We start from the raw sequence: 11,654 nt of genomic DNA, 5'->3' as shown, positions 1-11,654 counted from the left end.
GGCTTCCACCATGGTTTCCCGTGGCTTCACCCTGCCCAAGCATAGATCACCATCTTTCGGGTCGTGTGCTACTTGCTCTGGATCAGTCATGTTTTAGCAACATAACCGTCCGTGGTTGCGAGACATCGCTTTGACGCTCTCACCACAAAAGTTAATGCAACTCATAAAAGTTACACCGTTCACTTTCATTACGCGTGTACGCTTTCAAACAGCGACAGCACTTGCAAGCAACTCACACTCCTTGGTCCGTGTTTCAAGACGGGCTGTAGAGAGCATTGATTGGGATGTTAAGGTCAGACAGGCAAACAAAAGAGATAAAACTTTATCTCATTTAGTCAAGACACAACAAATTTGAAATCCGAAGAAAACAAATAGCTCGCATCTTTAACAATGATCACCAAAAGTTTTTAACAACACTACCCGGTGGTCTAGAATCAAGTTCAAGACATTGGGCATGATAACGCTCACTCCAGTTCTCCTTCAACGGTTTCACGTACTTTTCACTCTCTCTTCAGAGTGCTTTTCAACTTTCCCTCACGGTACTTGTTTGCTATCGGTCTCGCTTTATAATTAGCTTTTGGAGAGACATATCTCCAGCTTCGAGTTGCACTTTCAAACAACTCTACTCATAGGAATGCGCCGTCGACAAGTTATAACAAGACTGTTACGGGATTTTTACCCTCTTTGATGCTATTTTCCAATAGACATCCAGTCAAGTCAACAAGCCAGGCAGCAAACCATACCGGACACCGAGGAGTGTTACCACTCCTCTTCCCGATGAGCTTTTCCCTGTTCATTCGCCATTACTAAGGGATTCTCGGTTGATTTCTTTTCCTCCCCTTACTGATATGCTTAAGTTCAGGGGGTTCTCTCGTCCAAATCAGGTTACGATTTAAAGGCACTCAAGCATCCATAAAACTACCGAAGTAGTAATGTGCAGGAGTTTATCACTCTAGCTTAGGCAAACTGAAGATCGAACACTGTTTAAACGCGCTCTCAATGCAATCACATGTTGTATCACACCGGTACTACATCTGAACAGCTCTTTGATCAACAGAATACCCAAGTTTGAGCGACTTGATTTAAGTGTTCTAACCAATCCCGAAGGATCTCGTAGATACACCAGCAAAAGAACGGACCAATCCGAAGACAGATCGCTCTTACCCTCAGATTTCTCCAAAAGTAAGCGTTCAATCGATTTCAAATAACCCTGATTCGGACGCGATCAACAGCCGAAGCTGAGACCGCCTTTTGCGTTAGAGAGGTCAGTAAACAAATCTTGCGATTCTTACTGAATTAACACATATAGCTGTGCTCCTCCTCGTAAAGCGAGCCTAGTGATCCCCCGTTGAAGGTTGTTTTTCGACCATCTAGCACTGGTTTGATTTAGAACAAAGCCAACCGCAGTCGGACTTTGAGCTGTCTCGACCACCCTGTTTTTTTAGCATTTGGGCCTTCGCTTTCCTCAGTCTTTCTCTTACAACGGCAAACTGAAGATCGAACACTGTTTAAACGCGCTCTCAATGCAATCACATGTATCACACCGGTACTACATCTGAACAGCTCTTTGATCAACAGAATACCCAAGTTCGAGCGACTTGCTTAAGTGTTCTATCCAGTCCCTAAGGATCTGACAGATACACCAGTAAAAGAACCGGATCAATCCGAAGACTGATCACTCCTACGATCGGATTTCTCCAAAAGTAAGTGTTCACTCGATTAGAACAAAGCCAACCGCAGTCGGACTTTGAGCTGTCTGGACCACCCTGTTCTTAAGCATTTGGGCCTTCGCTTTCCTCAGTCTTTCTCTTACAACGGCAAACTGAAGATCGAACACTGTTTAAACGCGCTCTCAATGCAATCACATGTATCACACCGGTACTACATCTGAACAGCTCTTTGATCAACAGAATACCCAAGTTCGAGCGACTTGCTTAAGTGTTCTATCCAGTCCCTAAGGATCTGACAGATACACCAGTAAAAGAACCGGATCAATCCGAAGACTGATCACTCCTACGATCGGATTTCTCCAAAAGTAAGTGTTCACTCGATTAGAACAAAGCCAACCGCAGTCGGACTTTGAGCTGTCTGGACCACCCTGTTCTTAAGCATTTGGGCCTTCGCTTTCCTCAGTCTTTCTCTTACAACGGCAAACTGAAGATCGAACACTGTTTAAACGCGCTCTCAATGCAATCACATGTATCACACCGGTACTACATCTGAACAGCTCTTTGATCAACAGAATACCCAAGTTCGAGCGACTTGCTTAAGTGTTCTATCCAGTCCCTAAGGATCTGACAGATACACCAGTAAAAGAACCGGATCAATCCGAAGACTGATCACTCCTACGATCGGATTTCTCCAAAAGTAAGTGTTCACTCGATTAGAACAAAGCCAACCGCAGTCGGACTTTGAGCTGTCTGGACCACCCTGTTCTTAAGCATTTGGGCCTTCGCTTTCCTCAGTCTTTCTCTTACAACGGCAAACTGAAGATCGAACACTGTTTAAACGCGCTCTCAATGCAATCACATGTATCACACCGGTACTACATCTGAACAGCTCTTTGATCAACAGAATACCCAAGTTCGAGCGACTTGCTTAAGTGTTCTATCCAGTCCCTAAGGATCTGACAGATACACCAGTAAAAGAACCGGATCAATCCGAAGACTGATCACTCCTACGATCGGATTTCTCCAAAAGTAAGTGTTCACTCGATTAGAACAAAGCCAACCGCAGTCGGACTTTGAGCTGTCTGGACCACCCTGTTCTTAAGCATTTGGGCCTTCGCTTTCCTCAGTCTTTCTCTTACAACGGCAAACTGAAGTTCGAACACTGTTTAAACGCGCTCTCAATGCAATCACATGTATCACACCGGTACTACATCTGAACAGCTCTTTGATCAACAGAATACCCAAGTTCGAGCGACTTGCTTAAGTGTTCTATCCAGTCCCTAAGGATCTGACAGATACACCAGTAAAAGAACCGGATCAATCCGAAGACTGATCACTCCTACGATCGGATTTCTCCAAAAGTAAGTGTTCACTCGATTAGAACAAAGCCAACCGCAGTCGGACTTTGAGCTGTCTGGACCACCCTGTTCTTAAGCATTTGGGCCTTCGCTTTCCTCAGTCTTTCTCTTACAACGGCAAACTGAAGATCGAACACTGTTTAAACGCGCTCTCAATGCAATCACATGTATCACACCGGTACTACATCTGAACAGCTCTTTGATCAACAGAATACCCAAGTTTGAGTGACCTCCCATCATCAATGGGGGATTGCATTCCTATCTGACATCGGGGTCAACAGCATCAATATACTTGATACTGCCAATTTAAACCATTAAAGGCAATTTTCATGATGCAGATAGAGCAATTCAATCTACGCTTTAGGTCATCAATTGTAGCTTCGCATCCGCCTTCTCAGGCAGACGCTTGAAACCAGGGAACTGAACACACTGTTCCTCTCGTACTAAGTGTTACCCAAGCATAGATCACCCTGTTTTTGAGCGTTTGGGCCCTCGCATTTCTCAGTCTTACTCTTACGAAGGCAAACTGAAGATCGAACACTGTTTAAACGCTCTCTCAATGCAATCACATGTATCACACCGGTACTACATCTAAACAGCTCTTTGATCAACAGAATACCCAAGTTCGAGCGACCTCCCATCATCAATGGGGGATTGCATTCCTATCTGACATCGGGGTCAACAGCATCAATATACTTGATACTGCCAATTTAAACCATTAAAGGCAATTTTCATGATGCAGATAGAGCAATTCAATCTACGCTTTAGGTCATCAATTGTAGCTTCGCATCCGCCTTCTCAGGCAGACGCTTGAAACCAGGGAACTGAACACACTGTTCCTCTCGTACTAAGTGTGATTACCCAAGCATAGATCACCCTGTTCTTAAGCATTCGGGCCTTCGCTTTCCTCAATCTTTCTCTAACGAAAGCAAACTGAAAATCGTACACTGTTTAAACGACCATCAAACAAGCTTATCTAGGAGAAGTTACTCCTAAGCTACCATCTAAACAGCTTTTTGATCAACAGAATACCCAAGTTTGAGCGACTTCCTTTTGGCGTCAACAATGACGAGGCATTTGGCTACCTGCTTTTGGCGTCAACAATGACGAGGCATTTGGCTACCTGCTTTTGGCGTCAAAAATGACGAGGCATTTGGCTACCTGCTTTTGGCGTCAAAAATGACGAGGCATTTGGCTACCTGATTTTGGCGTCAACAATGACGAGACATTTGGCTACCTTCTCTCTTGCTATAATGCACCACTGACTCTCACTTGCTATCATCCACACCGAGCAAGCTACTTTGACTGGGAGCCCATCCCCAGTCTCAAGCTATCATGCACCACCGTTTTTCTTGCTAATGCACCACCATCATACTAAGGATCACCAACAAGGATCACCTTGAGTTAACCTAACTTGCATCAGGTCAACTCTCTTTGAATTATCTTTCGGGAATCTAAGGTGATCCATTAAGGACTACCTTGAGCCAATCTAACCTTAGCTAGACCAACTCTTAGATGAACCATGAAGGAACATCATGCTATCATGCACCACCGACTCTTCCTTGCTATTATCAACCACCGAGCAAGCTACTTTAACTGGGAGCCAATCCCCAGTCTCATGCACCACCGTCCCTCTTACTCACATGCACCACCGACTCTTCCTTGCTATTATCAACCACCGAGCAAGCTACTTTAACTGGGAGCCAATCCCCAGTCTCATGCACCACCGTCTCTCTTACTCTCATGCACCACCGACTCTTTCTTGCTATCATCAACCACCGAGCAAGCTACTTTGACTGGGAGCCAATCCCCAGTCTCATGCACCACCGTCTCTCTTACACTCATGCACCACCGACTCTTTCTTGATTATACACCACCACCTTTCAGCAAAATCTCCAAAAAGATCTACTGCGTACCGGGTCATATTTAATGAGCTGACCGGCTCTTCGCTCAAACAGTGGCATTAGTCACTGATCCTTCCGCAGGTTCCCCTACGGAAACCTTGTTACGACTTTTACTTCCTCTAGACAATTAAGCTCGATCCGCTTCCACCTATTGCCAGGACCGAAGTCTCAGCGACGGGCTTCCGCAATTCTTGCTTAAACATCCAATCAGTAGTAGCGACGGGCGGTGTGTACAAAGGGCAGGGACGTAATCCCCAGTAGTTGTTGACTACCGAGTACTAGGAATTCCTGGTTCACGAATGCAAGTTACAACATTCGATCCCCTTCACGCTCATGAATTTTAGGTGATTACCCGGACCATATAGGCCAAGGTTATCCCTCAATTTAAATTCACCAGTGTAGCGCGCGTGCAGTCCAGGACATCTAAGGGCATCACAGACCTGTTATAGCCTCACTTCACTTGTGCTATTTAATTGCACATAGTACCTCTAAGAAGTAACCAATACTCTAACGAGAATGGCACTATTTAGATGATCAAGATCTCGTTCGTTATCGGAATTAACCAGACAGATCACTCCACTAACTAAGAACGGCCATGCACCACCGCCCATATAATCATGAAAGATCATCAATCTGTCAATCCTTAAGATGTCTGGACCTGGTGAGATTTCCCGTGTTGAGTCAAATTAAGCCGCAGGCTCCACTCCTGGTGGTGCCCTTCCGTCAATTCCTTTAAGTTTCGATTTTGCAACCATACTTCCCCCGGAACCAATAAACTTTGGTTTCCCGGTTAATTTCTTGCCAAGTCAGAAGAGACTTTGACAAATCGTAAGTTGGTATAGTTTATGGTTAGAATTACGAGGGTATCTAATCCTCTTCAATACTCTAACTTTCGTTCTTGATTAATGAAAACATTCTTGGCAAATGCTTTCGCAGTAGTTTGTCTTGCCACGATCCAAGAATTTCACCTCTAACGTAGCAATACAAATGCCCCCGGCTGTTCCTTTCAATCATTACCGCACTTTAGCCACCGGCATCAGTAAAACGCGGGTCATTCTCCATTATTCCATGCTTGATTATTCAATCCCAAAGGATGCTTTGAACACTCTAATTTTCTCAAAGTGAAAACACCGTTTCCACACCTCGTCACATTTAAGTGCAAGGTATTTCTTCGATGCGAAGGATGAGCGTAACGAGTGGAAAGCGTTAACTAACCACCATGTTACCGTTATACTCAAACAGATCCAACTATGAGCTTTTTAAACGCAGCAACTTTTGCATACGCTTGTAGAGGCTGGTATTACCGCGGCTGCTGGCACCAGACTTGCCCTCTACTCGATCATCAAAGGAGCTTTTGCATCCTTTCCATTCTGATTACAAACCATTAAGGCTCATATCATTATTTCTCGTCACTACCTCCTCGTGCGGAGAGTGGGTAATTTGCGTGCCTGCTGCCTTCCTTGGATGTGGTAGCCGTTTCTAAGGCTCCCTCTCCGGAATCGAACCCTGATTCCCCGTTAGCCGTCACAACCATGGTAGTCCGTTACACTACCATCATAGGTTGATAGCTCAGAAATTCGGAAGCTGCGTCCCCCGGCCTAAGCCATCTGGGATCTTTCAGTTACTTTGGATTCATCCGGTATGCGCCCGTACTTAGCAGGTCGCTCGGTGAATTCTTGTAAAAGTTCGCGACCGGAGTCACGCAATCTGCATGCATTAGCTGCAGGGTTACCGCAGTTATTCATCTGACAGGTAACTCAACTTTTAGATACTGATTTAATGAGCCATTCGCGGTTTCACTTTTGCAAGTTTCACTTACACATGCATGGCTTAGTCTTTCAGACAAGCATATGGCAACTGACAGGATCAATCAGTTTAAAGTACTTCGGAAGCTAGCTTTTTCAAACCGAACCCTGATTTGCAAGCTGCTACCTTTCCAGAAAGGCACACTAAGGTCAACCTTTCCCACGCACAAACTACTACTATCAGCATTTTAAACCTTCACGAGCTAAAGAAGTCTTGGACTCTAGAGGACTTAGGAAAGGCCGTCCTCTGACTAACTCAGTTAAACAGCATAGTTGTGCACCATTGGTACTGATACGGTAAACCATATCCAACTACACCTATAAGTAAGTCTTTCCTGGGGCACCAAGTCCAGGCTTATGCAAGCGCCACCAAGCACGTTTCTTTGAGACCAAGACGACTTCATCTCGACAGCTCACTTAGTTAAACAGCACGGTTGTTGCACCTCTGGTGCTGATACGGCTAACCATATCCAACCATACCTATAAGCAAGCTACTTTGACTGGGGCACCAAGTTCAGTCTCATGCAAGAGCCATCAAGCATGATTAGAACCTTCACGAGCTAAAGCAATCTTAGACTCTAGAGGACTTAGGAAACGCCGTCCTCTGACTAACTCAGTTAAACAGCATAGTTGTGCACCATTGGTACTGATACGGTAAACCATATCCAACTACACCTATAAGTAAGTCTTTCCTGGGGCACCAAGTCCAGGCTTATGCAAGCGCCACCAAGCACGTTTCTTTGAGACCAAGACGACTTCAACTCGACAGCTCACTTAGTTAAACAGCACGGTTGTTGCACCTCTGGTGCTGATACGGCTAACCATATCCAACCATACCTATAAGCAAGCTACTTTGACTGGGGCACCAAGTCCAGTCTCATGCAAGAGCCACCAAGCATGATTTGGTTTACACCGGTTCATAGTTATGCGCAGTACTTAGAAGCACCTTAGCTAAAGCCAATCCTTCTTTTCACAAACAGCTCAACGACTGATTGCTTCAATTTCAAGCTTTTCTTAGCCTTCTCGAGAAGAGACTTTGCTCAACTACACAAAGCCTTTAAGGCAGTTTTGGTTCTGCTTTCTAGTTATAAACTATCTGACCTTCGTTCTTTTCGAACCTTGGATGGTTCTCCTTACTGAGGCGAAATCGAGCGATGATACTTTACCAGTGGTCAAGTCTCATCAAATTACGCCTTTCTGATACGCTTTTGAGGTTAGGAAGTAAAAAAAAAATTTTCAAAAATTTTGAAATTTTTCAAAATTTTTTTGAAAATTCTCGCTACTACCCTCCCCCTATAATACACAGAAATCTCCTAAATGAGTATTTCTGGGGAAAAATTTTTTTTTTTCAAATGCTCACCATTTGCTCAATTTTTGCTCAAAATAACTTTTGAAAACACGCCCGGAAAGCCCTGCCCATGTACTTTCCAACGCTTTTTACCCGAAGTGAATCGCACAATTTTTTGTTGACCAAAAATGCAAGAGACTGAAGTGAAATTTTTTTTTTTTTTTGAAAAAATAGCAAAAGTCAATTTTTAACTCGAGCTGGAACCTAAACTAATTTTAGTAAAAAAAATTGTAATATACCATTAGAAAGCTATGCTCAAGGGCTTTCCAGCGGTTATAATTATATTAAAATTGAACAATTTTTTGTTGCCCGAAATTTCATTCTTCTAAACTTCGTCACTTTTTGAGCTCAAAATTGCAGTTCAGCCAAAGCGCTATAACTTTTACACCACTGGGCCGAAGCTGAGACCGCCTTTTGCGTTAGAGAGGTCAGTAAACAAATCTTGCGATTCTTACTGAATTAACACATATAGCTGTGCTCCTCCTCGTAAAGCGAGCCTAGTGATCCCCCGTTGAAGGTTGTTTTTCGACCATCTAGCACTGGTTTGATTTAGAACAAAGCCAACCGCAGTCGGACTTTGAGCTGTCTCGACCACCCTGTTTTTTTAGCATTTGGGCCTTCGCTTTCCTCAGTCTTTCTCTTACAACGGCAAACTGAAGATCGAACACTGTTTAAACGCGCTCTCAATGCAATCACATGTATCACACCGGTACTACATCTGAACAGCTCTTTGATCAACAGAATACCCAAGTTCGAGCGACTTGCTTAAGTGTTCTATCCAGTCCCTAAGGATCTGACAGATACACCAGTAAAAGAACCGGATCAATCCGAAGACTGATCACTCCTACGATCGGATTTCTCCAAAAGTAAGTGTTCACTCGATTAGAACAAAGCCAACCGCAGTCGGACTTTGAGCTGTCTGGACCACCCTGTTCTTAAGCATTTGGGCCTTCGCTTTCCTCAGTCTTTCTCTTACAACGGCAAACTGAAGATCGAACACTGTTTAAACGCGCTCTCAATGCAATCACATGTATCACACCGGTACTACATCTGAACAGCTCTTTGATCAACAGAATACCCATGTTCGAGCGACTTGCTTAAGTGTTCTATCCAGTCCCTAAGGATCTGACAGATACACCAGTAAAAGAACCGGATCAATCCGAAGACTGATCACTCCTACGATCGGATTTCTCCAAAAGTAAGTGTTCACTCGATTAGAACAAAGCCAACCGCAGTCGGACTTTGAGCTGTCTGGACCACCCTGTTCTTAAGCATTTGGGCCTTCGCTTTCCTCAGTCTTTCTCTTACAACGGCAAACTGAAGATCGAACACTGTTTAAACGCGCTCTCAATGCAATCACATGTATCACACCGGTACTACATCTGAACAGCTCTTTGATCAACAGAATACCCAAGTTCGAGCGACTTGCTTAAGTGTTCTATCCAGTCCCTAAGGATCTGACAGATACACCAGTAAAAGAACCGGATCAATCCGAAGACTGATCACTCCTACGATCGGATTTCTCCAAAAGTAAGTGTTCACTCGATTAGAACAAAGCCAACCGCAGTCGGACTTTGAGCTGTCTGGACCACCCTGTTCTTAAGCATTTGGGCCTTCGCTTTCCTCAGTCTTTCTCTTACAACGGCAAACTGAAGATCGAACACTGTTTAAACGCGCTCTCAATGCAATCACATGTATCACACCGGTACTACATCTGAACAGCTCTTTGATCAACAGAATACCCAAGTTCGAGCGACTTGCTTAAGTGTTCTATCCAGTCCCTAAGGATCTGACAGATACACCAGTAAAAGAACCGGATCAATCCGAAGACTGATCACTCCTACGATCGGATTTCTCCAAAAGTAAGTGTTCACTCGATTAGAACAAAGCCAACCGCAGTCGGACTTTGAGCTGTCTGGACCACCCTGTTCTTAAGCATTTGGGCCTTCGCTTTCCTCAGTCTTTCTCTTACAACGGCAAACTGAAGATCGAACACTGTTTAAACGCGCTCTCAATGCAATCACATGTATCACACCGGTACTACATCTGAACAGCTCTTTGATCAACAGAATACCCAAGTTCGAGCGACTTGCTTAAGTGTTCTATCCAGTCCCTAAGGATCTGACAGATACACCAGTAAAAGAACCGGATCAATCCGAAGACTGATCACTCCTACGATCGGATTTCTCCAAAAGTAAGTGTTCACTCGATTAGAACAAAGCCAACCGCAGTCGGACTTTGAGCTGTCTGGACCACCCTGTTCTTAAGCATTTGGGCCTTCGCTTTCCTCAGTCTTTCTCTTACAACGGCAAACTGAAGATCGAACACTGTTTAAACGCGCTCTCAATGCAATCACATGTATCACACCGGTACTACATCTGAACAGCTCTTTGATCAACAGAATACCCAAGTTTGAGTGACCTCCCATCATCAATGGGGGATTGCATTCCTATCTGACATCGGGGTCAACAGCATCAATATACTTGATACTGCCAATTTAAACCATTAAAGGCAATTTTCATGATGCAGATAGAGCAATTCAATCTACGCTTTAGGTCATCAATTGTAGCTTCGCATCCGCCTTCTCAGGCAGACGCTTGAAACCAGGGAACTGAACACACTGTTCCTCTCGTACTAAGTGTTACCCAAGCATAGATCACCCTGTTTTTGAGCGTTTGGGCCCTCGCATTTCTCAGTCTTACTCTTACGAAGGCAAACTGAAGATCGAACACTGTTTAAACGCTCTCTCAATGCAATCACATGTATCACACCGGTACTACATCTAAACAGCTCTTTGATCAACAGAATACCCAAGTTCGAGCGACCTCCCATCATCAATGGGGGATTGCATTCCTATCTGACATCGGGGTCAACAGCATCAATATACTTGATACTGCCAATTTAAACCATTAAAGGCAATTTTCATGATGCAGATAGAGCAATTCAATCTACGCTTTAGGTCATCAATTGTAGCTTCGCATCCGCCTTCTCAGGCAGACGCTTGAAACCAGGGAACTGAACACACTGTTCCTCTCGTACTAAGTGTGATTACCCAAGCATAGATCACCCTGTTCTTAAGCATTCGGGCCTTCGCTTTCCTCAGTCTTTCTCTAACGAAAGCAAACTGAAAATCGTACACTGTTTAAACGACCATCAAACAAGCTTATCTAGGAGAAGTTACTCCTAAGCTACCATCTAAACAGCTTTTTGATCAACAGAATACCCAAGTTTGAGCGACTTCCTTTTGGCGTCAACAATGACGAGGCATTTGGCTACCTGCTTTTGGCGTCAACAATGACGAGGCATTTGGCTACCTGCTTTTGGCGTCAAAAATGACGAGGCATTTGGCTACCTGCTTTTGGCGTCAAAAATGACGAGGCATTTGGCTACCTGATTTTGGCGTCAACAATGACGAGACATTTGGCTACCTTCTCTCTTGCTATAATGCACCACTGACTCTCACTTGCTATCATCCACACCGAGCAAGCTACTTTGACTGGGAGCCCATCCCCAGTCTCAAGCTATCATGCACCACCGTTCTTCTTGCTAATGCACCACCATCATACTAA

The 11,654-nt window shown here is 44.3% G+C and overlaps 1 non-coding gene and 1 pseudogene across 1 annotated transcript in view; both read right to left on the bottom strand.

Annotated features, from left to right (window-relative positions):
• LOC134855962 (large subunit ribosomal RNA) overlaps nucleotides 1-889 on the bottom strand; it is a 3,498-nt gene extending 2,609 nt beyond the window's left edge. Inside the window, exon 1 of the ribosomal RNA XR_010164703.1 lies at nucleotides 1-889. This exon is cut by the window's left edge and continues 2,609 nt beyond it. This is a non-coding gene — a ribosomal RNA (large subunit ribosomal RNA).
• Nucleotides 890-1,205: 316 nt separating this feature from the next.
• Nucleotides 1,206-1,357, bottom strand: LOC134855950 (5.8S ribosomal RNA; annotated as a pseudogene).
• Nucleotides 1,358-11,654: the final 10,297 nt, after the last annotated feature.

The sequence above is a fragment of the Symsagittifera roscoffensis genome, unplaced genomic scaffold, assembly GCF_963678635.1.
Source record: "Symsagittifera roscoffensis unplaced genomic scaffold, txSymRosc1.1 SCAFFOLD_62, whole genome shotgun sequence".
Classification (NCBI taxonomy): Eukaryota; Metazoa; Xenacoelomorpha; order Acoela; family Convolutidae; genus Symsagittifera; species Symsagittifera roscoffensis.
This window is presented reverse-complemented; position numbering and strand designations above follow the sequence as displayed.